Raw genomic sequence first — 27784 nt, forward strand, 5'->3', positions numbered from 1 at the left:
GATAGAGAAGGAAACACCAAATAAAGGTGTTGGGAAGAACCTCCCAGGATGAAAGAGGCATGCAGAAAGTAGACTATAGACTAAACATGATTGTCACCCATTGCCTCTTTTGCAAACCACAACACCCAATAAGAGAGAGAGAACAAATGGGAATGCCCTGCCACAGAGGCAGGATGGATGGGGGGGATGGGGGGTGGGAGGGATACTGGGACCCGTGGTGGTGGGAAATGGGCACTGGTGGAGGGATGGGTATTTGATCATTGTATAATTGAAACCCAAACACAAAAATGTATAAGTCTGCAACTGTACCTCATGATGTCTCACTATTTAAAAAAAAAGAAAAAAAAAGAAAGAAAAGGAAGGGAGCGACAGCACAGCTGTAGGGCATTTGCCTTTTGTGCAGCCAGCCTGCCCAAGCAGGGTTCTATTCCTCTGTCCCTCTTGGAGAGCCCGGCAAGCTACCAAGAGTATCTCGCCCGCATGGCAAAGCCTGGCAAGTTACCCGTGATGTATTCAATATGCCAAACACAGTAACAACGAGTCTCAAAAATGGAGATGTTACTGGGCCTACTAGAGCAAACTGATGAGCAACGGGAGGACAGTGTAACAGTGTGTGATGTAATTAAAGTTATTTATAAAGTTTATAAACTTTGTTCCTTTCAGATGCGAGAATAAAATGAGGCCCCCATAGCCATGCCACCAGACTCTGACCCAGGCTACTACTCCACCACCATCACGCTCCAGGCTACTTTCTAGATGTTCCAGCTGAACCCCACACATACACTTCCTAATCAATTTCCATAATTACCCCACCATATTCCATAGTTAAATGATTCTAGTGTCAAGAAGGCAAGCACTTAATAGTAAAATAGTTATTACATTTTCTATATAACCTTATACCCCAGATCGCAGGCATAGTGAATTTTTAAAAATAGTGCATTATTTTGTACTTGTGTACAGATATAAAATTATGTAAGCTTGTTCCCAAAAGATATCAAAGGTGACATTTAGGATCCAAGAGATTGTAGCTTGGGTAAGGCTCTTGCCTTGCAGCAGACCTACCCAGCCTACCCAGGTTCAGTCCTTGAATCCCATGTATTCCCCAAAACTTGCCCAGAATGATCCTTCAGTGAGAAGCCAGAATAATATCTGAGCGCTGGCAGATATGGCTCAAGAAACAATAACAATAACAGATAAATTTTAGGGCTGGAAAGATAGTACACAGTGTAGGCCCTGTCTTCCACATGACAGACACAGTTTGATACTGGTACCCCAAATAGTCTGCAATCCCCTCTAGGAGTGATCCCTGAGCACAGAGCCATGAGCAGGACTTAAGTACTGTAGGATGTGACCAAAAAAAAAAAGAATAAATTAAAAATGAAAGATGGATTTTGCTCCCTTAAAAATGCAGTCAAGGGGCTGGAGCAATAGCACAGTGGATAGGGTATTTGCCTTGCATGTGGCCAATCTGGGTTCGATTCCCAGCATTCCATATGGTCCCCCGAGCACCACCAGGAGTAATTCCTTAGTGCATGAGTTAGCAGTAACCCCTGTACATTGCTGGGTGTGACCGAAAAAGCAAAAAAAGTAAAAAATTAAAAAATTAAAAATTTAAAAAATTTAAAAAATTAAAATGTGGTTAATATCCACTAAATAGCATTGTAAAAAGGTTTTGCCGTTATCTTCCTTGGTTTACTTACATCAGAAAGATATTCTGTGAATGTATCAATAAAAACAGGATGCAGATATACAAAAACTGGAAGTGGATTATTACTATTAGCTATTTTAGCAATCCTAATGGCTTCATTAATACGATTACAAGAAAACAGTGCAGCCTTTGGACTTGCTCTTAATTCTGTAGTCAAGTAAATGTTTGGATAAAGTGCAGTGCTTTCACTCCACAACCAGTTGAGCTTATTTTTTCTTTGCTTCTCTACTTCAGGGCAACTTCCAGTGTAGTTTTTATTGTTATGATAATTGTGATTGTAGCAATCAGGAAAAAGGTAAAAACCCCAATAATTTCTTGGTCAAAGTCTCCGACCTAATTTTAAAGTTCTTACCATGAATTCCCTTGTTGCCTGTTCAAATTCTTTTTTGGCAACAGCCTCAACTTCTTTGTCTCCAAGTCCTGGATTTTTTTGCTTAACCTTTTGGATTGATTTGACGGTGTAAACATGTTTGTTTAATATGTTTCTTATCCAGAGAGGATTCCAGGTTTCCCATGCAATTATAGCCAAGCCTAACTCATCTCTCAGTAAGTAATAGACAATGTCTCTCTCAGCCTTTTCCAATGCATATCTATATCTCCCAACTGAGGAATTGTTCGAGACTTGTGTCTGCTTCTATGTGAGGATAGCAGCCGAGTTTTCCAACTTGAAAAAGGGTGACATTTTGACTTTTGGCACAAATTTCAGTGTTTCCTATTAATGAATAGATGCTCACATCTACAGAAACTTTTTAGACTCATATATAATGGTCAATTCGAACATTCCAGGCTGGGACGTAAGTTGTATTTGAGAGGATAGGAGGTTCTCTGTATTCCGCAGTCAAGAAAATTGGAAACAGAAAGAAAATGAACATTGCCTTGGATACTCCACTGAACTCAATAAAGCTCCTAGAGAAGGTATAATTGACCAATAGCTCTTCTGTGGCATAAAAATGACTATTTAAAGTTACATCTTCTTACACAGTTTGGCTTATTAAAAGTTAATGTAAGGAATAAACATAAAATGCTGATTTGTATTTAAAAATTACTCTTCATGCATCATATTTCAGCTGGTTTAAAATTGCTCTTCTACAACTGAAAACAAAAAAAATATAAAGTACATAATTACTATGCATTTCCGTACCAGAGATAAGTAAATTTTTCCATTCTCAAACCTAATGTGCCTAGAGTTTAACATAATTTTTTAATTAATCCTGTGTACAAACACTCGTGCATTTGAATCCAAAATTTCTTTTCTAATACAAGTACTGTAGTAGCAAGCTTTACTCTCATCTCAAATCATTTCTGAACTTACAGAGATGTGTATACAGATATTTTCATTTTAAACACCCAAGCTGTGAATATTGGTTTACCAAGGAAAACCATAGAAAAATCCTTTTAAATTATAATAAATTTTGATACACCTATTCTGATTATTATTTATGAAATAGCATTTTAAAGCTCTCCTTAAATTGACTTCACAGAATTGCAAGATAGTATTATTTTTGATGAATTGTGGACACATAGAGGAGCACACAATACCTTTGTCAGATAAAAAGTTAAAAATTCACTCATTTTGAATAAACCAAAATTTCCCCTTGACAGCTACATTTAAGTACTCTTAAGAACATTGCTCCATCATATCTAAATACAATGTGATCTCATGTTTAAAGTTAGCAAAATATTTTACTTGTTTCTATCTTCTACAAAAGAATGGATTCTGTCATTGCTTCATTACAGAATATATAATTTTGGTCTCATAATCTTTGTAAACCAAGGTTCAGTGTCACTCTGATTATTAGCATGTAAAGTAATTATGGGAAACTGTAGTCTAAGGATAAAATATTAAACTATATATTATTTAATCTTTGGTGTTTGCATAAACTACTTGTAAGAAGACATACTAAAATGTTGTATGATTCTAGGCAAAGCCAAAACCTTTTTTACTAAGCTACTAGGTTATAGCAGTTTAAAGATATGATAATTTCACATTTCACCATTATCATGTGTATTTAACTTGGTAACATCCACTGATTCCTACTATTCACAATCACAAATCACAAATCATCCTGTTATTCGTTGATTGCCTTGAGCAGGCCCCAGTAACGTCTCCTTCATCCTAGGCCTGAGATTATATTCAAGGGTCTTTAGGAGAATGAGCCCCATCATTGTTACTGGTATTTGGCATATTTGGTACGCCACGGGGAGTTTGCCAGACTCTACTGTGTGGGCAGTCTACATTCGGTAGCCTGCCAGTTTGTCCAAAGTAGGAAGGAGATAATGAGATGTTATAATAAGATGTGTGTGGAGAGTGGTCTCAGCATGGTGGTGGTTGGTCCTGGAAGTCTTCGGCTGCCGTAGCCCTGGTCGGGGCGGGGAGGAAAGCTCAACCCGCTCCCCTCCAAGGGGCCCCTGCGAGGACAGCCAGGCACGGGGGCAGGAGACTGCGCTGTTCTCTTCCGGGAGCTGGTTTTTATAGTCTCCGAGTCTTGGCCGTTAATGGGATTACACGGTGCCAGGGGGCCAACTGGTGGGTGTGACCCCCACCTAACTAGAATTTGGAGGATCTGGGTGGAGGATGCTTGGCCTGATCCGAGTAGGCTTGGAGAACTTGGCCCTGGAACCTGCGTGGATTTGTCCCTCTGCCAGCACCTTCATGTGTGTGGAGAGTGGTCTCAGCATGGTGGTGGCTGGTCCTGGAGGTCTTCGGCTGCCGTCGCCCTGGTCAGGGCCGGGAGGAAAGCTCAACCCGCTCCCCTCCAAGAGACCCCTGCGAGGACAGCCAGGCGCGGGGGCAGGAGACTGCATTGTTCTCTTCTGGGAGCTGGTTTTTATAGTCTCTGAGTCTTGGCAGCCGATGGGATTACACGGCGCCAGGGGGCCAGTTGGTGGGTGTGACCCCCCACCTACTGGAATTTGGAGGATCTGGGTGGAGGATGCTTGGCCCCGATCTGAAAAGGCATTCTACTATTAGAAGATATTATTCAAGAAATGCCACCAGACCCCATACAAAGCTGATTCTCATCTGGGACATCTTGGAGAGGGAGCGGGGGAGGCCAAGAGCTCCCAAAACAGAGCCCAGCAACTGAAAACCTCCAGAATTCAATCATCGCTATGCTCACAGCCAATCTCCACAGAATTGGGAGGATCTCATCCATGGGTAAATCTGTTGAATACCTCAGATATGTGGATTTTATGACTGAATCCCAGGCTCTCATGAGTTGGGATGGGTGACCTTTACCCATCTGCCTGTTCTTCCTGAAGCCTGGAAATTATGCCCACAAACTACCTTTGGTGCCATATAAGCTCATTAATGGCCATGGTCCATAGACTCACAAATAAATCTCGAAAGAGAGCAACAAGCTGCAGAGATGCCTCTGTACCCCAAAGTCACCATCCAGTTAAAGAGTTAACTCCAGCTGTATCACCCTATTTAAAATTTTAGAATTCCTTTAACCCATGGCCATGACATCCCATACTATGTTTCACTGGTATACCAGAAGTACCACAGCACATTGGGTGGATTGTAAAATAGAAGGCAACTGATAGCAAACAAACAAACAAAATATATATATATATATGCAAAAATATATATACCTAAATCATATATATATATTAGCCCACAAGGCTCAACATATTAGTAGTCTCATATATAAGGGCTTTATGTCTTCTGAGTAAGAAACAACAAAATTCACACACATTCTTTTAAGAAGACATATTGATCATCTTTGACAGATTATTCATAACAAGCAATACAAGATAAATTATTTAGAGTCAGAATTCACGCTGCTTCTCCCAAAAGGGAGCATAAAATGAGGCCCCATAACCATGCCTCTGGACTCTGTCTATGCCAGGCTGTTTTCACTTGGGGCACCGCATAGGGGGGTAGGTGAGAGCCCTCCAGCTCCAAGGGACCCAGCCCCAGAGGCCAACCTCCACAACTGAAATACCACCATGCCCCAGGCCACTTTCCACATGTTTGGGCCAAAACTCATGCATGAATGAACATAATTCTGGACCACATAGTTGCTCTTGTGGCCGTGCAACACAACATAAGACACTTCCTACCCATTTTCCATAATTTACCACATCATCTTTGATTGGGTTCAGACAATAGGCAACAAATCATAGAGGGAAATATATATGCATACATACATATTTTCAGACATATATAACAAAGCTCACATCACAGAAATGATAACAACATGTGAGTGATATCCTATAAAATAAGTTAATGGCTCCTGTCATTAAGTTATTCTGTTTCTCTACTATGAATTCCTAGCCCTCAACATATCAAGGAACGAGGGAAGATTCATTTTTCTTATTCAAACATGATAAATAACAAGCATAAAATTGGAAGGAAGGCCTAAAATTACTTACATATTCATAGGCCTGCTAATATTTACTATTTGCTAGAAAATGTTTTTAATCTATATGAACCTTTAACGGTTCACTTTGGTGGAAATTAAGTACTAGCCAATTCAAACATCAGGTGAGTCAGAAATTAAGTACTAGCCAATTCAAACATCAGGTGAGTCAGATATGAAGCTGAAACTATGCTATAGAGATACATTCCTCCCTACACAGGTAAGTCTGAGACGAAATCTTCTGAGAAAGTCTTCATGGATCATGACTGTATCTGCAGAACAGACAGATTCAAGCCTAAGTGGGTGCTGTACTCACTGGGTTTCCCATTTATCTTTGTGAAGGAGTACACTAAGAACTATTCAAGAGCTTTCTTCAAACGGTCCTCCCTTGGCATAGCTTAACCAAAATTGTGCTTAGTCACCAAATATAGTTAGCTGTACTATGAATAATTTGATTCAGATAAATGGGATAAATGGACAGGACACAAAAATAGGGCTTTCTTTTAAATGGCAAATAAGTTATTAATATATAAGCCAATTTTTTTTACATTGTAAAGTAACTTTGGCCAATGAGTCTGTTTCACTTCTATTTCACAGAAGAATAGTGCTCACTAAAAATCAAAGAAGCTTTGATAGTTTTTCACAGAAGAAGAGTGCTTACTAATAATCAAAAGTTATCAAGTGCATTTCTTGGTACCAAAATCAAACCAACTGACTTTCACTACTAGTATGTTTGTTATACCCATAAAATAGGAGTAATCATTTGTAGTCATTATAGGATTGTTATAGAAATAAATTATACAAGATTAAATTACACAGTGACTATATAACATATGACAATACATGTGACTGATGTTAACCTAAAGAAAAATTAATTTGTAGCATGAACTTCTTAATACCATTAGAAAGTATTATTAGTAATTATAATTTTCTTTACTCCTGCATACATTAATAAAGACCAGAACACATGTACCCTTGTAGATGAGAAGAGCAAGCAGTTTCATTGTCCCCTTACGAAGAACAGAAGAAACCAAGAGTGCCCTAAAATAATCACCTGAAAGAAGAGCAACAGAAAGTGAGTGTTTGGGTGAAAGTCATCGAATCTGGTCAGGTGATAACAAAATAGAAATGTCGCTGAGACTCACTAACTGGGAAAACATACAACAAATCAAGGTAATCCAGGAATATTTAAGATGAAAAGATTGTTCTACCTCACCTAACCATTAAAGTACGTAGACTGTAGGATAACACTCTTTTGTCCTTCCTCAGGTAGCTTAGGTTTGTCAGGTCACACCCATCTAAGAACACTGAACTTGTATTGTAAGCAATGTCCTTTCTGTGTGGACACAGGAAGACAGTTAATATTATGCTTTGTAACTTGGGAGTTGATTGACTCCGAATAATATTTACTCCTGGGCATCTGATTTCTTGACTCAGTTGCCCTTGGTTCCTAGCACCCCAAAAGCAGGGTCCCGACGAGGGACTGAATGGACCCAGGGCAAGCAGTGAGCTACCCTGGCATCGAAATGGGCCAGGCCAAAGAGCCACGATACTCAACTATAAGTTGAGGGCATGATCATGGACAAATGCTGTCATGATCCAAAAGTAAGTAACAACGAGACTAGGATCCTGCTGGAGCTAGGAAGATTAACCTGGCCTGAGGACTGCGAAATGTATAGTGAGATGTTCTCAGGAAGAACCAAACTAAATTTATATCTCTTACTGTGCTCATACAGAATGACATTGCTAGAAATATTAGAAGTAGATTTATTACAACTATTTAAGTAGATTACTAACTGAAGGAAGAACACACCCTTGTTGGGATCCCACCCTTGGGTGGATCTCCTAGTAATCTGAAGTAATCTCTGTAGATGAGATTTTATCCTTGAGTTAATCTCCTGGAGGAGTGGTCTTACCTCTCTTTGTAGATTCGTCAGTATTCAACCCACCTTTATGTCACCGCCTTATGTGACTGCTATATAAACTAAGACGTAAGCTCGGAAAAGGGGTCAGAAGTGAGAGAGTTCGGACTCCAGAGATCCAGAGTCAGAGCCAGAAGGAGAGAGCTTCTAAGACAGGGGCCCAGGAGAGAAGGAGGCAGAGAAAGACAGGAGTGAAGAGGATTGGGATAAACTACTATTGATATAGACCGGCCTGGCCCTCGTTTCTTCTTCCATCTGCCCTTGACCAACAGCCATTCTGATCCAGGCCACACGCAGCGGCTCAAGAGCACCGAACGCAGGCGGTGAAACAGTGCCGTCCAGTGAGCCCGTGAACATACAACTTTCGGCATGATTAGATTTTACAGTAGACCACATCTATATGAGTTTAGAAATGAAACACTATGAGTTTGGGAGATTTGGTGATCATTTAGGTAAAGTTTTCTCTTTTAAAAATGAAATTATAAGGTTTGAAATAACATAATTTTACGTGAAATGCTCAGCTGTCAATCTAATTGTGTAACAATGGTCTCAAATGTTGCCTGGAGTTACCAAGCTCTTCAAGGAAAAGTTTGGAATATACTGCCAATATCCAAATAATGATAATATTCAATTGTATATAATTGATTTGCTCTTAGATTTTAGATGACAACACAAAAATTTTATTTTTGAGGGAGAGTAAAGGATGTATTCCCAACCAGATTCTGCACCCACGCTATAGTCAAAACTACTTTGTCCAGTGATGTTCGAGATCAAACTCAAAGCCTCACAAATATGTTCTCTTAATTGAGCCACTTTCCTGCTCCAACAATAACAGTCTCAAACATCCTAGTTCTAAGTAACATATATTGATTTCTCAAAATTATTTAATCAAAGGTGAAAATTTTGTTTGATTTTAAATGATAATAAGTATCAGAAGGCATATGTCATTAAATATGTGTTTACAAGTATAGGGTCAGAGCAAAAGTTTACCTTATACCATTACTTACTACTCTGGTTAGTCAAACACATTCACATCACACAGAATAGTAGGTGCCAAATAATAAATTTTATTGCTTATACATGTAGAATTTAAATGGCATAATTTATAGAGCAAATTAGATGGATCAGGCCTGTTTATTATTGGATTAACAAATGGAGAAGTATGTTTAAAAAGTGAGAGAGGTGATTTACTTAACTGACAAGGAGAAGGTAATTCATAAGGTTTAGGTGCTCTGCAACTAGATTGATCCGTTACCATAAAATATAGATTTTTCTCCTTGAATTTATTTCTATAGATAACAGGAAATTATATCGCTAATCTTTACCCTTTGAGCTAATTAAAAGGTCTTTTGGAGTTTCTAACTGCAATTGACCTTATTTCAATATGTTACAGTTGACCTTGTTGATGAAACGCTTGATACAGATATCTTGAAAATTCTAGAAAGAAGCCAATCCTTACATAAAGTAAGTTTAACAAAACCTTAAAAAACTCAAGTAATAAACAACTGTTTGGGAGGTCATCTTAGTATGTTTTAGTATAATTAAAATCCAAATGATGTTCAATTGGCATAGAAAAATTCTGGAGTAATGATTATCGTTTTCACTTTCTAGTTGTGAAAATACACTTTTGAAAAAAAAAACTGTCCACTGACCCTAAGCTAGAGTGTTCCATTAAGAATTAATTCACTTTATACAATGCCGTCTAGTGGATGGTCCCTATAATTCAGGAGAAAATGAGAATGGAATAGAGGACATTTTCTGAGAAGAAAAAAATTGCAGCTTTATTTTATTATAAAATATAGGTGCTGAATTTGCTGTATTTATTTTTATTTGTATTATAAATCTCATACAATTCATTTATGATCAAGATCCCTGAGGTGTAGAGCCTAAGATCACTCTAAATATCTTAGAAAGTCTGATGGTATCAAAATTTCTGGAAAAATATTTTTTAAAATAATTCTTCATCTTATTTCAACAAGTATTCAACCAAGTAGTACCTGAAATGAGCATTTTGGAAGATTATCTAAAGAGGCAATGAGCTGATAAAAGGACATATCATTTTTGTTTTGGTGAAGGAGCATAAAATTCAGTCTTGTGCTATTAGTAACATAGAATGCATAGTGCTATATTTCTGTATTAACTTGAAAATAGTTCTGGGTGTTAATTCCATTAGCAATTCTCCGGCAAAGTCTCCTGCCCGTGTGCCAGGCTGTTTTCACAGGGGACCCTTGGAGGAGGTCAAGTTGAGTTTCCCTCCCCACCCCCCCATCAGAGCCCGGGCAGCCAAAGACCTCTGGAACTCAGCCATAGCCATGCTTAAAGCCACTCTCCACAGGCTCAGAAGAGCCTTACTCATGAAGGAACTGGCAGAGGAACCCAGGTGTGTGGGGCCTGTGACTGAGATCTCCAAGCCTGCTTGGATCGGGAATGAGCCTCCACCTCCCAGATCCTCCATTTTCCAGTAGCTAGGCAGTCACACCCACAAGCTGCTGCCGTGTAATCCCATCAATGGGCATGATCCAGATACTATTCAACAAAGCTCCAAGAAACAACCTCTTGTAACGTGGTTCTCCCTCTATGAGAACCCAGCAAGATACCAAGAGTATTCTGCCTGCACAGCAGAGCCTGGCAAGCTCCCCGTGACATATTCAATATGCTGAAAACAGTAACAATGAACGGTCTTATTCCCCTGACCCTAAAAGAACCTCCAATGTAACACCGTTGGGAAGGATGAGTAAGGATAGGGTGCTAAACTCTCAGGAATAGGACAAATGGAGATGTTACTGTGCCCACCTGAGCAAATCAACGAACAATGGGATGACAGTGATGTAGTGACAGTGATACAGTAAATTCCATTAAAAATTCAGACTATTTCTGTAGACAACAAAGCTTTACTAAGGAAATGGACTTAATCCACTTGTGAAGTAAGATGTACCAGACACATAAAGCACTTCTAATACTATTAATCAAGGTTTTCTTTAGTTGTTTTCTAGTTATCCTAACACCTTAAGTGAAAACATAAATGAATTCTTACCTATCTTAAAGAAAACTCATGAGGGGAAGGGGAAATATTGGGACAATAGTGGAATGTCATTAACTCTAGGCATGGCATAAACAAGAAGCATGCACGTACCAAACAATAATATGTGAGCTATTGTGAACTATTTTATCTCAATACAAATAGAAAAATAAAGATTACTACCACTAGAATTTATATTACAAAATGAAATAATATTCTTTGTTATTGTATACAGATATTGGCTTATGATAACAAATACATGAAATAAATAATGTAGTACAAATTATTATAATAAAATATAAAAAACTGGGGCTGGAGCGATAGCACAGCAATTTGGGCATTTGACTTGCATGCGGCTGACCATGGTTCGATTCCCAGCATCCCATATGGTCCCCCAAGCAGTGCCAGGAGTAATTCCTGAGTAGAGACCCAGGAGTAACCCCTCTGTATCACCAAGTATGACACAGGGGTTAAAAAGAAAAAAATTTAAAAAATCAAAAAGCTTTAAATGCTCAGTTATATAATTTAAACAAAATTTATATATATATGCAAACTTAAAACAAAGAATAATTCTGATCTTTGTTCTGATACAAAATTTTAAAAGGCCAAAGCCACCATATTTATACCAAATAAAATAAAATCTCCTTCAGAAAATAAGATAGCAAGAGAAAATAATCAAACATCATAGATACATAATGTATCAATACAAGAAATCTCAACAATTATTGATATGTGCAAAGAAATGCAACATCAGCAAAATAAACAGAGCAAATATTAGCTGACAAAATTGGAAGTATTCTCAACAAACAAGTAGAAAAATGTTAATACCACAGAGACAGTAATGGGCACAGAATCCTGAAAGAAACACTGTCCTTAAGTAACAACTAGATATTATAGGCTTAAGAGGCAAATGTAAAATACTCTGTTACAATCACTTTAATGCAATAGTTTATAGTAGTCAAGTACATCTAGAAAACAAACCATTAATTGGGATTTAATACAACTCTCAAAAATTGAATGAAACTAAAATCCAACCAAGATATAGATTACAATTGAATGATGTTAGAAATCAACCAAACAAAGGAATAGGGCAATCACACATTTATGAGGAATTAAAATCATGCTATTATGCAACTCTTGGACCACTAAAAAGTAAAGGTGAAAAAGAAACAACAACCAAAAAAGATATTGTGGTAGGTGGAATGAAAATGAAACTGCTACTTATCAAACCCACTGGTAACAGCAAAGGCAGTAGTAAGAGGATATTTATAGCAACACATTTTCTCTTAGGAAATCAGAAGAATCACACATAAAAGTTAAAGTCACAACTAAATTATGTAGCATTAGTTTGAAGCACTAATAAATAGAAGAAAATATAAATTATAGCAAAATTAATTAATTTGAGATCATACACACATTTTAAAAAATTTAGCCATACTAAGATTGGTTCTTTGCAAAGATTGAAAGTTTGAAAAATTTTATACCAGACTTACAAAGAAGAAAGAAAATACATAAACAAAATTAAAGGACAGCATATTAAAATAAATCACATTAAAATAATTAAAAGAAGTTATAAAAGATATAATATAACACAAATATAATATGAAAGTCTTATACCAAAAAATTATATGCCAACAAATTGGACAGTCAATAAGAAATGAACAAATGTTAGAGACATATATTCTATGATGGAATGGGAGATATATAAAATCTGAGAAGTCTATACTGCGTAATGAAAATAAGACAATAATGAAAAAGGCAAGCCTTCACACAAACATAAGAACAAAACCTATAATGGATACACGAGTGATGTCTACACAACTTTCAATAGAGAACTTAACCATATCATTATCAAACTAGCGGTAGGGCATTTGCCTTACAAGCGGCCAACATGGCCAACCCGAGTTCGATTCCTCTGCCCCTCTCGGAGAGCCCGGCAAGCTACCGAGAGTATCCCGCCTGCACGGAAGAGCCTGGCAAGCTACCCGTGATGTATTCGATATGCCAAACACAGTAACAACAAGTCTCATGATGGAGACGTTACTGGGCCCGCTCGAGCAAATCGATGAAAAACAGGAGGACCGTGACCATGACCGAATTAAAGGAAAAAATCCAATGTGGATGACCACAACACTCCACACCATACATCACTCATACTCCAAGAGTACCGCACCACATTTGATGGGGTTCAACGTAGGAAGAAACCAATCTTAGAGGGAAATATTTCTTTTTACACACACACATACACATATACACACACACACACATATATATATGTATATATATACATATATATATGTACATATATATATATGACTCAATGTTTCACAGTATGTTAGTGATCTCTTATAGAAGCACTTAATGGCCCCTGGGTGAAATACAACAATCTTCACACTCTTTTCTCTAAGGAAACTGTTTAAGTAGCATTTTAAGTGGTTTTTTACAACAAACAGTACAAAATACACTATTTTGGAGGGTTTGGTGGTACCAACAGGTTAAGTTGTACCTGTGGGGCAAGTGCATCAGTAGCCTGATGGTGCCATCAGACTTCCAGATACCCCCAAATTACTGCAGTACATTTGGCCAGACTCCATGAACTTGGGGCCAAGATTACCAAGAAAATAAATGACCAAAGGTTAGGTTATGTGGGAGCTAAACCCGCAAACCACCTCTGGCTCAGCTATATAAACTCACTTATTGCCTTATTTCAGCTTCTGATTCTCTAACATGGTTGTCTATGTGGTCAGTAATCTGGGTGACATTGAGTGTGATCCAAAATTTACCTGATAAACATAAAACAAAACCTAATTGCTCTTATCACAGTGGTTATTTTAAGAAATTCTACCTGAGAGGAATAAAGATCTAATTTATATATCATATTTTAACAACAATAATTCTAGTGGATACAATTGTAAATATTATGTCTTCTAGTTTACTGATAATTTTAGATTATGCCTTATATTCGTTGTTAAAAATATCAAAATGTTTTTATTGTTTTATATCATGAACCTTAAAAGTAATTTTAGTTACTAAAAAGTTAAAGGTTGTACACATGAGCTACTTTGAGAAATATTTTGTTCGAGATTGCTCATGGCTATAATGTGATTGAAGTTCATCTTCTTTCTGATATCAACTTCCTGTTACACAGTGTACTAGAAGCTCTGTAACCATCAAAAAGTGTTTTATCAACACAGAGTAAATATCCAGATACACAATTTATTTTGTGGAAAAATAATCTCCATTGAATAAACATTTGTGTTAAGTCACTGGCAAAGAAGTCAAGGGAATGAAAGTTCCTTAATATGGGGTTGCAGAGACAACACTGCTTATAGGGTATTTACCTTGCATGTAACTGACCCCGCTTTGACCCCCTGTAACTAATATTGTTTCCTATCCTACCAGCCGTGACCTCTGACAACAGAGCGAAGGAAGCCCTGAGAACTGCAATGTGTGGCCCCCTAGAAAACAAATTTAATAATACCTAAAGTATCTAAGAGATACTAAGGTATGTAAGAGCCTGGAAAGCTACCCATGACATATTTGAAATGCCAAACACAGTAACAACAAATCTCACAATAGAGACGTTTTGGGCCCACTCGAGCAAATTGATGAACAATGGGAGGACTGTGCTACATAATATTCCTATATGGATTTTTTAAATGTAAAATTTATTGGATCACCATAAGATACATTTACAAAACTGCATGATTGCATTTCATTTGAACAATGCTCAAGCACCCATCCCTCCAGCAGTGCACATTTTCCACTATCATAGTTCCCAGGGTCTCTGCACCAGGTTTAGGGGCGGGTGAGAGCCCTCCCTGCCCCAAGGGACCCAGCCTCGGCAGCCAACCTCAATTACTCAACTACCAGCACTTCCCAGGACTCTTTCTGGATGCTCAGGCAGAGCCTCACACATGAGTGAAGTCCCACAGAACTCAGGAAATGCAGAACTTTGTGACCTTGGACTCTGGACTCAACAGGAACCCATAACAGAGATCCTTAGCCTGCTTCCCCCAGTCTCCTGTAACTCAGGGGTCACACCCATAAGCCACACCCTGCCAGCACCAGGCAATCTCCTCATGGCCACCCTCTAGAACTCAGGATTCTTCTTCCAGATGGGAGTTTAAAATGTGTTTCCCAGAACCATGCCACCAGACTCTGCACCAGGCTGCGGGGCCGGGGAGAGTCCTCCCTGCCCTAGGGACCCAGACCCGGCAGGTGACCTCCACTACCCAACCTCCGCCATTCTCCAGGCCTCATTCTGGACCACACGGTCGCAAAGCGTGTGACACATTATAAGACACTTTCTATCCATTTTCCACTATTACTACACCATATCTGATGGGGTGGGCTGGAGAAATAGCACAGCTGTATGGCATTTTCCTTGCACGCAGCCAGCCTGGCAGAGCCAGGTTCGATTCCTCCGTCCCTCTCGGAGAGCCTGTCAAGCTACTGAGAATATTCACTAGGCCAAACACAGTAACAAAGAGTCTCAAAATGGAGACTTTACTGGGCCTACTCGAGCAATTCGATGAACAAGGGGAGGACAGTGACAGTGATCTGATGGGGTTCAGACAGTAGAAAACAAATTATAAAGAAAAATATAAAAATATATGCCTTTTGGATTTCCCGGCAAGCTACCAAGAGTAGCCCACCTGCAGGGGCAGAGACAGGAAAGCTCCCCGTGGCATATTCTATATGCTAAATACAGTAATGGTAACAGATCTCATTTCCCTGACCCCGAAAGAGCTTCAAATTGTTAAGAACAGGCTGCTAAAATCTCAGGGTGGGAGGAATAAAGACGTTACTGGCACCCCTTGAGTAATTCCACTATCAATGAGATGACAATGATAAAGTGATTGTTCCCAGTGTCGTACCCTCCATACCCATCCTACCCCACTCCCTGCCTCTGTGGCAGATACAGTCTTTTTTTACTCTCAAAAGAGCTTTTTCTTGGGGCTGGAGTGTTAGCACAGCAGGTAGGGCATTTGCCTTGTAAACGGCTGACCCAGGTTCGATTCCCAGCATCCCATAGTGTCCCCTGAGCACTGTCAGGAGTAATTCCTGAGTGCAGAGCCAGGAGTAACCCTGTGCATTTCCGGGTGTGACCCAAAAAGAAAAAAAGAGCTTTTTCTTTTTAACTGAATAACAGTGATATACACATTTACAAATCCAATAAATCATTATTGGATTTCAGTCATATAATGTTCCAACACCTGTCCCTACACCAGTGTACTTTTTTCATTACCGATGACTGACACTGTGGCAGGCACTTTTCTTCTTCCTCTTTTTCTTCCATTCTTCTTCTTCCTCCTCCTCCTCCTCCTCCTCTCTTCCTCCTCCTCCTCCTCCTCCTCTCTTCCTCCTCCTCCTCCTCCTTCTCCTCCTTCTTCTTTTCCTTCTCCTTCTCCTTCCCTTTTCCTTCTCCTTCTCCTTCTCCTTCTCCTTCTCCTTCTCCTTCTCCTTCTCCTTCTCCTTCTCCTTCTCCCCCTCATTTCTTCCTTCTTCTCTCTCCAATTTGGGCATGTAGTTTTCAACACAAATAATAAAAGATTATCAGTTATATACATTTGCCTAATTTCAATATTCAACTCCTGTCTAAAATTATCCTTTCCAACAAGTATTGGCATGTTGGTTGCTGCTTTATCCTAATTGCCCTTTGACAACACCCCGCCCAATAAACTTCTGGCAAGTTTCCAAATATTGACCAGTCTTTCTGGCCCTACTTTACTATGGCCTTGAATATTAGTCTCATAATATATATTTATATTATATATATATAATTTCCACAAATGAATGCAGTCATTCTATAGCAGTTCCTCTATTTCTTTTTTAAATTTTTTTATTAGTGAAACACCATGAGGTACAGTTGTAGACTTACAAATTTTTGTGCTTGGGTTTCAGTTATATGATCAAGTACTCATCCCTCCACCAGTGCCCATCCTCCACCACCACGGTCCCCAGTATTCCTCTCACCCCCTGTCCCCCAATCCCACCCTGCTTCTGTGGAAGGGCATTCCCTTTCTCTCTCTCTCTCTCTCTCTCTCTCTCTCTCTCTCTCTCTCTCTCTCTCTCTCTCTCTCTCCTTTTGGGTCCTGTGGTTTGCAAGAAAGGCATTGAGTGGCAACCATATTTGGTCTATAGTCTACTTTCAGCATGCTTCTCCCATCCTGGGAGGATCCTCCCAACACCTTTATTTGGTGCTCCCTTTTCTATCTGAGCTCCCTTTTCCCCTAGCATGTGAGGCTGGCCTCCAAGTCATGGAGCAAAATTCCTGGCACTAATCTCGGCCATTCCTAGGTGTTAGTCTCCCATTTTGTTACTTTATGTTCCCCAGATGACTGCAATCTTTCTGGGTCTATCCCATTTTTTTCTGACTCATTTTGCTTAACATGATACTTTTCATGTAGTACCACTTGTATGTAAATTTCATGACTTCATCTTCTCTAACAGCTACATAGAACTTCATTGTGTAAATGTACCAGAGTTTCTTTAACCAGTCATCTGTTCTTGGGCACTCAGTTTTTTTCCAGATTCTGGCTATTGTAAAAAGTACTGCAATGAACAAACAAGAAGTGCAGATGTCACTTCGACTATACTTTTTTTTGCCGCTCTGGGACATATTCCCAGAAGTGGTATTGCTGGGTCAAATGGGAGATCAAATTCTAATATTTTGAGAATTGTCCATACTGTTTTCCAAAGGGGTTTGACCAGTCGGCATTCCCACCAGCAGTGAAGGAGGGTCCCTATCTCACCACATCCGCGCCAGCAATGTTTGCTTTTGTTCATTTGGATGTGGGCCAGTATCTGTGGCGTGAAATGATATCTCATTGTTGTTTTGATCTGCATCTCCCTGGTGATTAGTGATGTAGAGCATTTTCTCATGTGCCTTTTAGCCATTCAGATTTCTTCTTTGCGAAAGTTTCTGTTCATTTCCTCGCCCTATTTTTTATGGTGTTCCTCTATTTCTGACTCATTTCACTCAGCATGACTCTCTCTATGTCCATGCATTTATAAGCAAACTTCATTACTTCATTCTTCCTACCTGCTAAATAGTATTCCATTGTGTAGATGTACCATGCTTTCTTTACCCAGTTATCTATTCTCAGTACCTGGAATTTTACCAGATTCTGGCTATTTTGTATAATGATGCAATGAACATCAAAGTGCAATGATATTTTTGCTGTGTGTTGTTGAGCACCCGGGGTATATTCCCAGATGTGGTATTGCTGGGTTAAATGGAAGCTCAATTTCTAGTTTTATGAGGAATGTCCATGTTCATTTCCAAAATGGCTGAACCACTGGGCATTCGCAGCAACAATGGAGGAGAGTCACTTTCAAGATGAAAGAGCTTATTCATGCATTTTGGTGTGCTTATTCACTGTCACTGTCCTGCCATTGTTCATCGATTTGCTCGAGCAGGCCCAGTAACATCTCCATTGTAACAATTGTTACTGTGTTTGGCATATCGAAATATGTCATGGGTAGCTTGCCAGGCTTTGTTGTGTGGGCGAGATACTCTCAGTAGCTTGCCAGGCTCTCCAAGAGGGGTGGAGGAATTGAACTGGGGTCAACCATGTTGGCCGCTTGAAAGGCAAGCGCCCTACCCACTGTATTATTGCTCCAGCCCAGTGTACTTATTAGAAAAATAAAATACAGATGATGCAACAGTGGATTTCTCTTACTTTTTTCTTCTGACACAGTTTACCCAAAGAAGAGTGTGTTATGGCAAGAGAAATCAAGGCTAAGTGTCTAGTTATTTCTGTAACATAACTGTTAACAAGATGCAAATTTTAAGACTCTAAGGATTTTTTTTTAATTTGTTCACTAGGAAGAAAATGAAAAGCTCTCTAGTCTTTCTGAGAGAATAAAATAGTGGAAATATTTCTGGCTAATGATAGAATTTTCTGTTTCTCTAGTATATATGAACTTAAAGCCCAGATATTTGGGACATTATATTTATGTGGTATACTTATGTGCCCTGAAAATAAGACTTATTTAAGCTTCATAAGTTTTATTGAAGAAATCTTGACTCTGAATGGCAATTTGCCTGATTTCATGATGATAAGAGGGAAAGTCAAAGGTGCAAATCAGAATATTTGATAGAAAAAAAGACTTGTTCTCCCCATAGCATAAAGTCTCAGTATATATAAGATGAAGTGAAAACTTCATTAAAAGTAATTATACAGTTCCAGATGCTAGTTAAAAGCAACATAGATAAACAGAGATGTAGTTCAAGAGTGTGATTTACTTGCATAAATTTATCCCTCACCACCACTGTTATTATGTATGGGAAATCACCAAGAATTAGAGAGGAGTCTTGCTGTCCATTCCGAGTAATGTATTCTGTACACAGGCTTCACCCCTATGACAAATTGATTGCTTGAGACTGAGTTTACCCTTAGTGTTTGATTTTCTAAGGTTGGACAAAATACACAGATTGACATTTAAGTTGGCATTTCCAGACAGCCACTTCACATACTAAGTCAACTTCAATCACCTTCTGTATGTATTTTAAAATGTAATTAATTGAAATGGGGGCATTATTATGTTGACCTGAAAGCTTTAGGACAGAGATAACTTTAAAAGTCCCACAAGAGCGGGAGGAGACGCATACCCTCAAAAAAGGCTAGGTTATCCTAGTCTTTCCCCCATCGTGAAATACAAGAAATGCCTAAGTAAGACTTTTACAGCAATCTGGAACCTTGAGAAACATGTTCTTAAGAATAAATATGGTAGAATGAAAGTTGTAATATTTTAACCACATGGTTAGCAATTTGGGTAAAATTGAGTGTGAACCATAAGTTGCCTCATAAACAAAAAAAATAGCATTCAAATAGCTCTTATCACAGTAAATGATATAATTTTAAGGAACACTACATTACAGAGGGGTGAAACCTAATAAATATTTGATATCTTAAATCACAATAATACTATTGGAAACAGTATAAATTGTTATTTCTTCTCAGTCTCTGATATTGGTATTTTATAACTTATTGGCAGTTGTTAACAAAAAGGTTAAATATTTTTTGATATCATTAATGTGATGAATATGGAAAATAATTATATTGACTGAAAAATTACAGGTGGCACACATGAGTTGCTTCGTGGAATAATTTGTCCAGAGTTTCTCAAGGATATAATGTGAGACCAGTTCTCTGTATACCTTTGATTCACCTTTTGTTACTGAGTATTCAATAAATTGTGCAACCATTAAAATATGCTTCACCAGCACAGAACAGATAATTGGATAAACATCTTATGATCTGGCAAAGAATTTCAAAGGAATGTACTCTTTGTGTTCAGTCACTGAAAAATCATTCAAAGAGATGAAAGTCCACTAAAATAGGACAAAGATTTAGTACAGAAGGTTGAGTGTATTTGAGCCATGTCTGATCCCCTGCATTCCATATGGTCAGTGGAGCCTGCCTGGAGTGATTACTGAGTACATACAGAAGTCCAGAGTATTGTTGTCTGTAACAAAAACCAAACAAAAACTCCTGAATTATCTGAGTCTAAGTGATTTTCTATTTCTTGTGATATAACAGTTCAAAAGCTCAAATTTTAAGTGGGAAGATGATTTCTTTTCCTGACTTGATAGAGACTGAAAAGGTCAGGATATTAGACTTACACTAGAAGATAGGAGAAACAAACTGAAGACACTGTTTTTTAGACACAATAAATTAATAAAAGACATTGATGGAAAAGAATTTTCTATTGATCCAGCAATGTGGACTGAAAGCCTAGATTAATGAGATCACTTGATCACTTGACTTCCCATTAAACGTTGATTTGCTCGAGTGGGTACCAGTAAAGTCTCCATTTGACCCTGTCGCATGCTAGTGAAGCCCAATGGCGTCTGTTCGTTCCAGGAACATGAAGAGCCTCAACCTGATAGCTCATGATCTTGATGAAGGAGTCTGACCATCTGTTAGGTGGGCGGCCAAACGGTCTTTTGATGTTCCGTGGTATTCAGTCTGTAACAGATCTAGTCCAGCGGTCATCTCTAAATTTCATTACGTGACCAGCCCATCTGATTTTTGACAACTTGGCAAATGAGACTGATTTTTGACCTCTGATGGAGGTCGGAACTCCAGATTCTTTCTCTCATTTGAGTGAAACGTGATACTGCAAGCATAGCTCTTTCAATTCCTCTTTGGGAGACCCAAATAGAGTTCTCATCCTGTTTGCTTAGGGCCCAGGTCTCTGAGGCATATGTTAATGCTGAAAAACACTGGAATCAAAGAGATGTGCCCGGAGCCAGAGGTTCTGCATCCACTTAGCTACTTCTTCAACGCTCTTGAAGGCGTTCCAAGCCACTCTCTTCCTCCTGCGCAGCTCCGTGCCAGGTCATTAGTCATGTTGACTTCTCGACCTAGATACATATAGCTGTTGCATTCGGAGATGGTCATTCCGTTGAGAGCGAATGGGGCATCAGGAAGGAGGCTGTTTCTCATAAACATTGTCTTCGTAAGATTCAGCTGTATTCCGACCTTTCCACACTCACACACTCACGGTCGAAATCAGCCAGCATTTGAGCCGCTTGGCTAATATTTGGTGTTATTAAAACAATATGATCAGTGAAGCGGAGGTGGTGTAGTTGCCAACCATCTATCTTCACTCCCATTCCTTCCCATTCCAGTCATCGCAAGATGTTCTCGAGGGTGGCACTGAAGAGTTTTGGTGAAATGGTATCACCCTGCTGAACCCATCTCTTGACATCAATGATTACTTCTTTGTAGAATGCTGAGATACTGGTAGTGAATCCATAATACAGCTCACGAAGGATCCTGATGAATTGAGTTTGAATGCCTTGATTGGATAGGACTTCAATGACCGCTTCCATCTCAACATAATCAAAGGCCTTCTTTAAATCAATGAACATTAGACAGAGTGGCATCTTGAACTCCCGAGAAACCTCAATGAGCTCAGTTATCGTGTGGATATGGTCAATGGTGCTGAATCCTTTGTGAAACCCAGCTTGCTCACATGGTTGTCCTTTATCTAGTGTTCTGCCAATCCTATTTAGGATGACTCGAGTAAACAACTTGTAGATGACAGAAAATAGGCAGATTGGACGATAGTTGCCAATGTCATGGATGTCTCCCTTCTTGTACAGTAGTACAGTCCTGCTGGATTTCCACTGGGATGGAACCTTGCATTCAGACAAGTAGCATGTGAAGAGCTGAGCCAGCCTATTGATGAGTACTGACAGCAGGTTCTTCAGGTGTTCAGGTCTGACCTTGTCTGGGCCGGATGCTGTTCCTTTCTTTACTGATGAAATGGTGTGTCGGATTTAGGAAGGGAGAACATTGATAATGACATATCTATCCTGTGGAATTTGGTATGTTGGCAGGTGGACATGGCTATCGAAGAGATTTGAGTATAAGTCATGGATAATCTCCTCCATTGCCATTCTGGAAGATTTGATAGATCCATCAGGAGGTCAGAGGGCAGTCATCTCGGTCTTGTAGTTGGCTAAGGACAGGAAGGCGTTATGAATACTTTTCCCAGCTTCTGCCGCATCTACCAGCACTTTTGCTCTTTCTCTTTGCGGTCTTCCTTGATCGCATCTCTGCACTGCTTAGAGAGCTCGGATGTTCGCTTGTGGTTGCCTGAGGCACACGCCAAACGACGTTGGCGAATAAGCTCAAGAGTTTTCAAACACAGGCATTTTTTGTGGCTATCTCTCTCTTGGCGTTCTTCACACAATCATGGAGGTGCTGAACCAGTCCATTGTATTCCTCATCAATGCTGTCAACAATGACATCTTCCCATGTAGCTGCAATAATGCCAACGAGCTCCAAGTTAATGGTCGTTCTGGGAGTTCTCTTTTTAAACTTTGCAGCCCTTTCTCCCTGCTCTGTGAAGTAGAATTTTGCACAAAGAGATGGTGGTCTGATCCAATTTGGAATTTTGGGACAACAGCAACATTGGTCAGGCAAAACCATCAATTGAATATGATGTGGTCTATTGCGTTGTGGAACCGTCCACCAGCAGACTCCAATATCCAACATTTAGATTCGGCCTTCTGGAATCTTGAGTTACCGTGGATGGTCTTGGTCGACATGATGAATTCAGACAGTCTCTCAACCTGTTAGTTCCATTCCACGCCATGGGTCCTGATTTGAAATTCTTTGGCTGATCTTCTCAGTCCTATTTTGGCATTAAAATCACCCACAATGATCTTGTAGAAGGTGTGGTATTCTTTATAGAACTTCTCCAGCTCCATGTAGAACGTCTCAATTTCTCCTTCATCATAATGATGTTGGTGCATAGATAACCAAGATAGAAACTGCTGGCAGTGAGCCACATCTATCCAAATGTAAACATCCGATTCGGGTTGTTAGGCATTCGAATGAATCAATGCTCATGTCCAAGTTTGTGTTGGAAAGGACGAAAGGACATCGACACCTCCAACACCTCTTTTATCGTATGTTCCAAGGAACAATTCTTCTCCAGTTTCGAAAATGGCGTGGTGAGATTGCTGCCTTCTTGTCTCGGTCAGACCAATGATGTCATACTTAATCTTTTGTGCTTGTACCATCAGGTCCTCGATGGATGCATCTGACGCTAGTGTATGTGCATTAAAAGTACGGATGATCATTTTTGTCTTCCTTTGTTGTGGCAGCCTAGTTCGGCCTTGAGATTTTATCGGCCTCTTCTTTCTCATCCTTCTCAATGCTGCCGTATTAGTGATGCCATCAGGGTCAGGGGAATGAGACCCATTGTAATTACTGTTTTGGCATATCGAATACACAATGGATAGCTCTCTAGGCTCTGCCGCGCGGGCAGAATACTCTTGGTAGCTTGCCACGCTTTCCGAGAGGAATGGAGGTTTTTGGGGCGATCTCTAATCACCCTTGTAGGTGTTACCATATTTGAACCCTATCAAATATGGTACGGTAATTCTAGAAGATGGGTATTTAGTGTCTCAAATTGTCCCAGAGTGTGGCGGCAGCTGGGTAGTGGAGGTAGTGGAGGAAGTGGAGGTATGCCGGTGAGGTATTTATCTGGTACCAGTGGGGGCAGGGTGGGTCTTCTGTGCGCAATCCAATCCTTGGGTCTCTGGTGGTTGGTGGAAGCAGACAGGGCAGGGTAGGGTGGGGCTCCTGATTTTAATCCCTTCGTGACCTGTGGTAGGTGGGAACAAGCAGAGAATCTCTATATTTTTTAGATACTATCATGAATGTGGAATGTTGAGCTACATTTAAGCTTCAAAATTAATTTTACAAAATACACACCAAATCTGTGTGGCCACTTGTATAAATGCAGAAATATTAAATGCAGAGCAAAGTGTGAAAATCACAACATTTTGTTCATAAATACCTCTCTTCCTCTTGCCATAAAGTCTCAAAATATTTAAGAGTATGTGGAATTGCACCGCTCGTTCTGCCTGCATGGCAGAGTCTGGCAACTTCCCGTGTGTGCCAAATACAATATGCCAAATACCAGTAACATTGATGGGTGTCATTCTCCTAACCCTGAGAGAACATTGAATATTGATTTTTTAAAATCTCAGGTTTAGGAAGAAGAAGATGTTACTGGTGCCTGCTCGAGGCAATCGATGAACAACAGGATGATCTTGATCGTGATCGTGGTTGTGGAATTGCATAAAGAAGTCATTATACTTTTCCAAGTAGTTATACCAAAAAGCTACAATTATCACCTGAGATGTTGAATGGTTTGTTCACTATTATGATTCACTGCAAAAATTTCCAGTATTTTACATAGTTATTATTTGTTCTTATAAAAGTTTTGATATCATCCATCTCCTAGAAAGCCGGTTTTTCTCCCCTGATCTGCGCGGGACAGGCACGGAGGCCCAGCTCTGGGCAACCAAGCTGAACGACTCCTATTCCAACCAGGTACAGCCTGCCCCCAAGGGCCTGGGACCCTCTCTGCGCATGCACAGCTAGCTCCATCTCCTAGAAAGCCGGTTTTCTCCCCTGATCTGCGCGGGACGGGCACGGAGGCCCAGCTCTGGGCAACCAAGCTGAACGGCTCCTCATTCCAACCGTAGATGTTCCCAACTCCTCGCTCAGTGCAAGGGACGCCTTCCGGATCCGCGACCGCATTAGCAGCCCTGAAATATTTTCCCACTGCATATGCCATAGGAACCATAAGCTACCTTCTTAGATGGAAACTTCTCTAGTTTAGCTCAGTCACTAGAAATACAGTAGCCAATAACTCATAAGCCTATCTTAACTCACACTGCATATCAAGCAGAATATTAACAGTGAACGTGAAGGACTAAACCACACTTCTCACAATGGTAAAGCAACGCAAAAGCCCACCAAACTTTCTTTTTGAAGAGTCTAGCCAAGATGACACCAACAGTACTGTAGTTTTAGACAACCTCTCTGACAAGGAATTCAGAATGGAGCTACTTAGGATGCTTAGGGAACTAAAGAAACAATGGAAAGCAATGCCAATAGAAGACAAGAGGATTTGAAGCCAGAAATGAGGAAAATGCAATCGGAAATGTCAGACCTGAAAAATCTCATAGGCGAATTGAAAAACTCAGTGGAAGGCCTCAGCAGCAGAGTAACAGCTGCTGAGAACAGAATCAGTGAGCTCGAAGATGAAGTTCAGAGACTCTCCAGAAAAGAGCAGAAAATGGAAAAGAGACTCACAATTCGGGAAGAGATGGCAAGAGAAGATCGTGACAAAGCCAAGAGGGGTAACATAAGAATTATTGGAATCCCAGAGGGAAAGGAAGAAAACCTCGATGAAGAAGAAACTGTCAAACACATCATTGCTACAACGTTTCAGAGCTGAAGAAAACTTGTGACCATATTCAGGAGGCCTGAAGGGTACCAGCTAGAAGAAATCCGAATAAAAATACCCCAAGACACATTCTGATCAAAGTGACCAAAACCTTAGACATAGTCAAAATTGTGAAAGCATCAAGATCAAAGAAAGAAATCTCTTACAATGGAGCATCCTTAAAATTCACAGCTGATTTTTCTGATGAAACCCTCATGGCCCGAAAACAGTGGTGGGACATAGTGAAAAAACTCAGTGAAATAAATGCCTCCCCAAAAATACTTTACCCAGAGAGACTCTCATTCATAATAGAAGGAAAAACACACAGTTTCACAGAAAAACAACAGCTCAGGAACTCCATAAACTTAAAACCATGGTTACAAGAACAACTAAATGGGCTACTTTAAGGCAAGAAAGGCCCCTCAAATACACAAAATTTCAACAGTACAATGGGAAAAAATCCCATAACAATAATCTCTCTCAATGTCAATGGGATGAATGCACCAATTAAAAGACATAGAGTGGCAGGATGGATTCGAAAATTGAACCCAACATGCTGCTGCATGCAAGAAACACATCTCAATAGTCAGCCCTTCTGAAAAACAGTATGGATGATTCTCAAAAAGTTAATAATTGCGCTCCCATTTGACCCAGCAATACCACTCCTGGGAATATATCCCAGAGAGGCAAAAATGTATAGTCGAAGTGACATCTGCACTTGTTTGTTCATTGCAGCACTCTTTACAATAGCCAGAAACTGGAAGAAACCTGAATGCCCAAGAACAGATGACTGGTTAAAGAAACTTTGGTACATCTACACAATGGAGTACTATGTAGCTGTTAGAAAAGATGAAGTCATGAAATTTACATACAAGTGGTACAACATGGAAAGTATCATGCTAAGCGAAATGAGTCAGAAAGAGAGGGATAGACATAGAAAGATTGCATTCATCTGGAGGACATAAAGTAACAAAATATGAGATTAATACCCAAGAATAGCTGAGATCAGCACGAGGAGGATTACTTCATGGCTTATAGATCAGCCAGCCATGCTAGGGGAAATAGCAGCTCAGAAAGAGAAGGGAGTACCAAATAAAGGGTGTTTGGAAGATCCTCCCAGGATGGGAGATGCATATTGAAAGTAGACTATAGACCAAACAGGATTGTCACTGAATGCCTCTTTTGCATACCACAACACTCAAAGGAAGAGAGAGAGAACAAAAGGGAATGCCCTGCCACAGAGGCAGGATGGGATGGGGGGCATGGGGAGGGAGTGATACTGGGATCCTTAGAGATGGAAAATGGGCACTGGTGGAGTGATGGCAATTTGATCAGTGCATAATCGAAACCCAAGCATAAAAATTTGCAAGTCTACAACTGTACCTCATGGTGTTTCACTAATAAAAATTTTTAAAAGATACTGCAAACAAACAATATTGGTGTGGATGAGGTGAAAATGAAATCTTTATTCTCGGTTGGTAGAAATGTTCCTTAGCTCAATTTCAATGAAAAACAGTATGAAGATTCCTCAATAAAATAAAAGCTTTCAAGTGAAAAAAAAAGTTTTGATATTATATCAGAAACTTTCTTGTCCTCAGAGTAGAGGTGAAGAAATGAGCAGTAGTGACTAATTTCAAATCTCTGAACCACAAAAGAGATTTGACTTGACACATCATAAATATTGTAGATGTATGTAAGAGTATCCCTACAGTAATGGTTACAACCTTCTTGAAAAATATGGGGGTTGTATGTTTTCTCAAATGTTTGGTCTGAGATATCTGAAAAGAGTAAGTTACTGTATGAGAACAGAATTGAAATATATATATATATATATATATATATATATATGTGTGTGTGTGTGTGAATTGGATTTAAATGGGCTGGATCAATAGCACAGTGGGTAGGGCATTTGCCTTGCATGAGGCTGACTGGGCTGACGCGGGTTTGATTCTTCCACCCCTCTCGGAGAGCCCAGCAAGCTACCAAGAGTATCTCACCC

Source organism: Sorex fumeus, unplaced genomic scaffold (genome assembly GCF_029834395.1).
Source record: "Sorex fumeus unplaced genomic scaffold, SorFum_2.1 ptg000037l, whole genome shotgun sequence".
Taxonomy (NCBI): Eukaryota; Metazoa; Chordata; class Mammalia; order Eulipotyphla; family Soricidae; genus Sorex; species Sorex fumeus.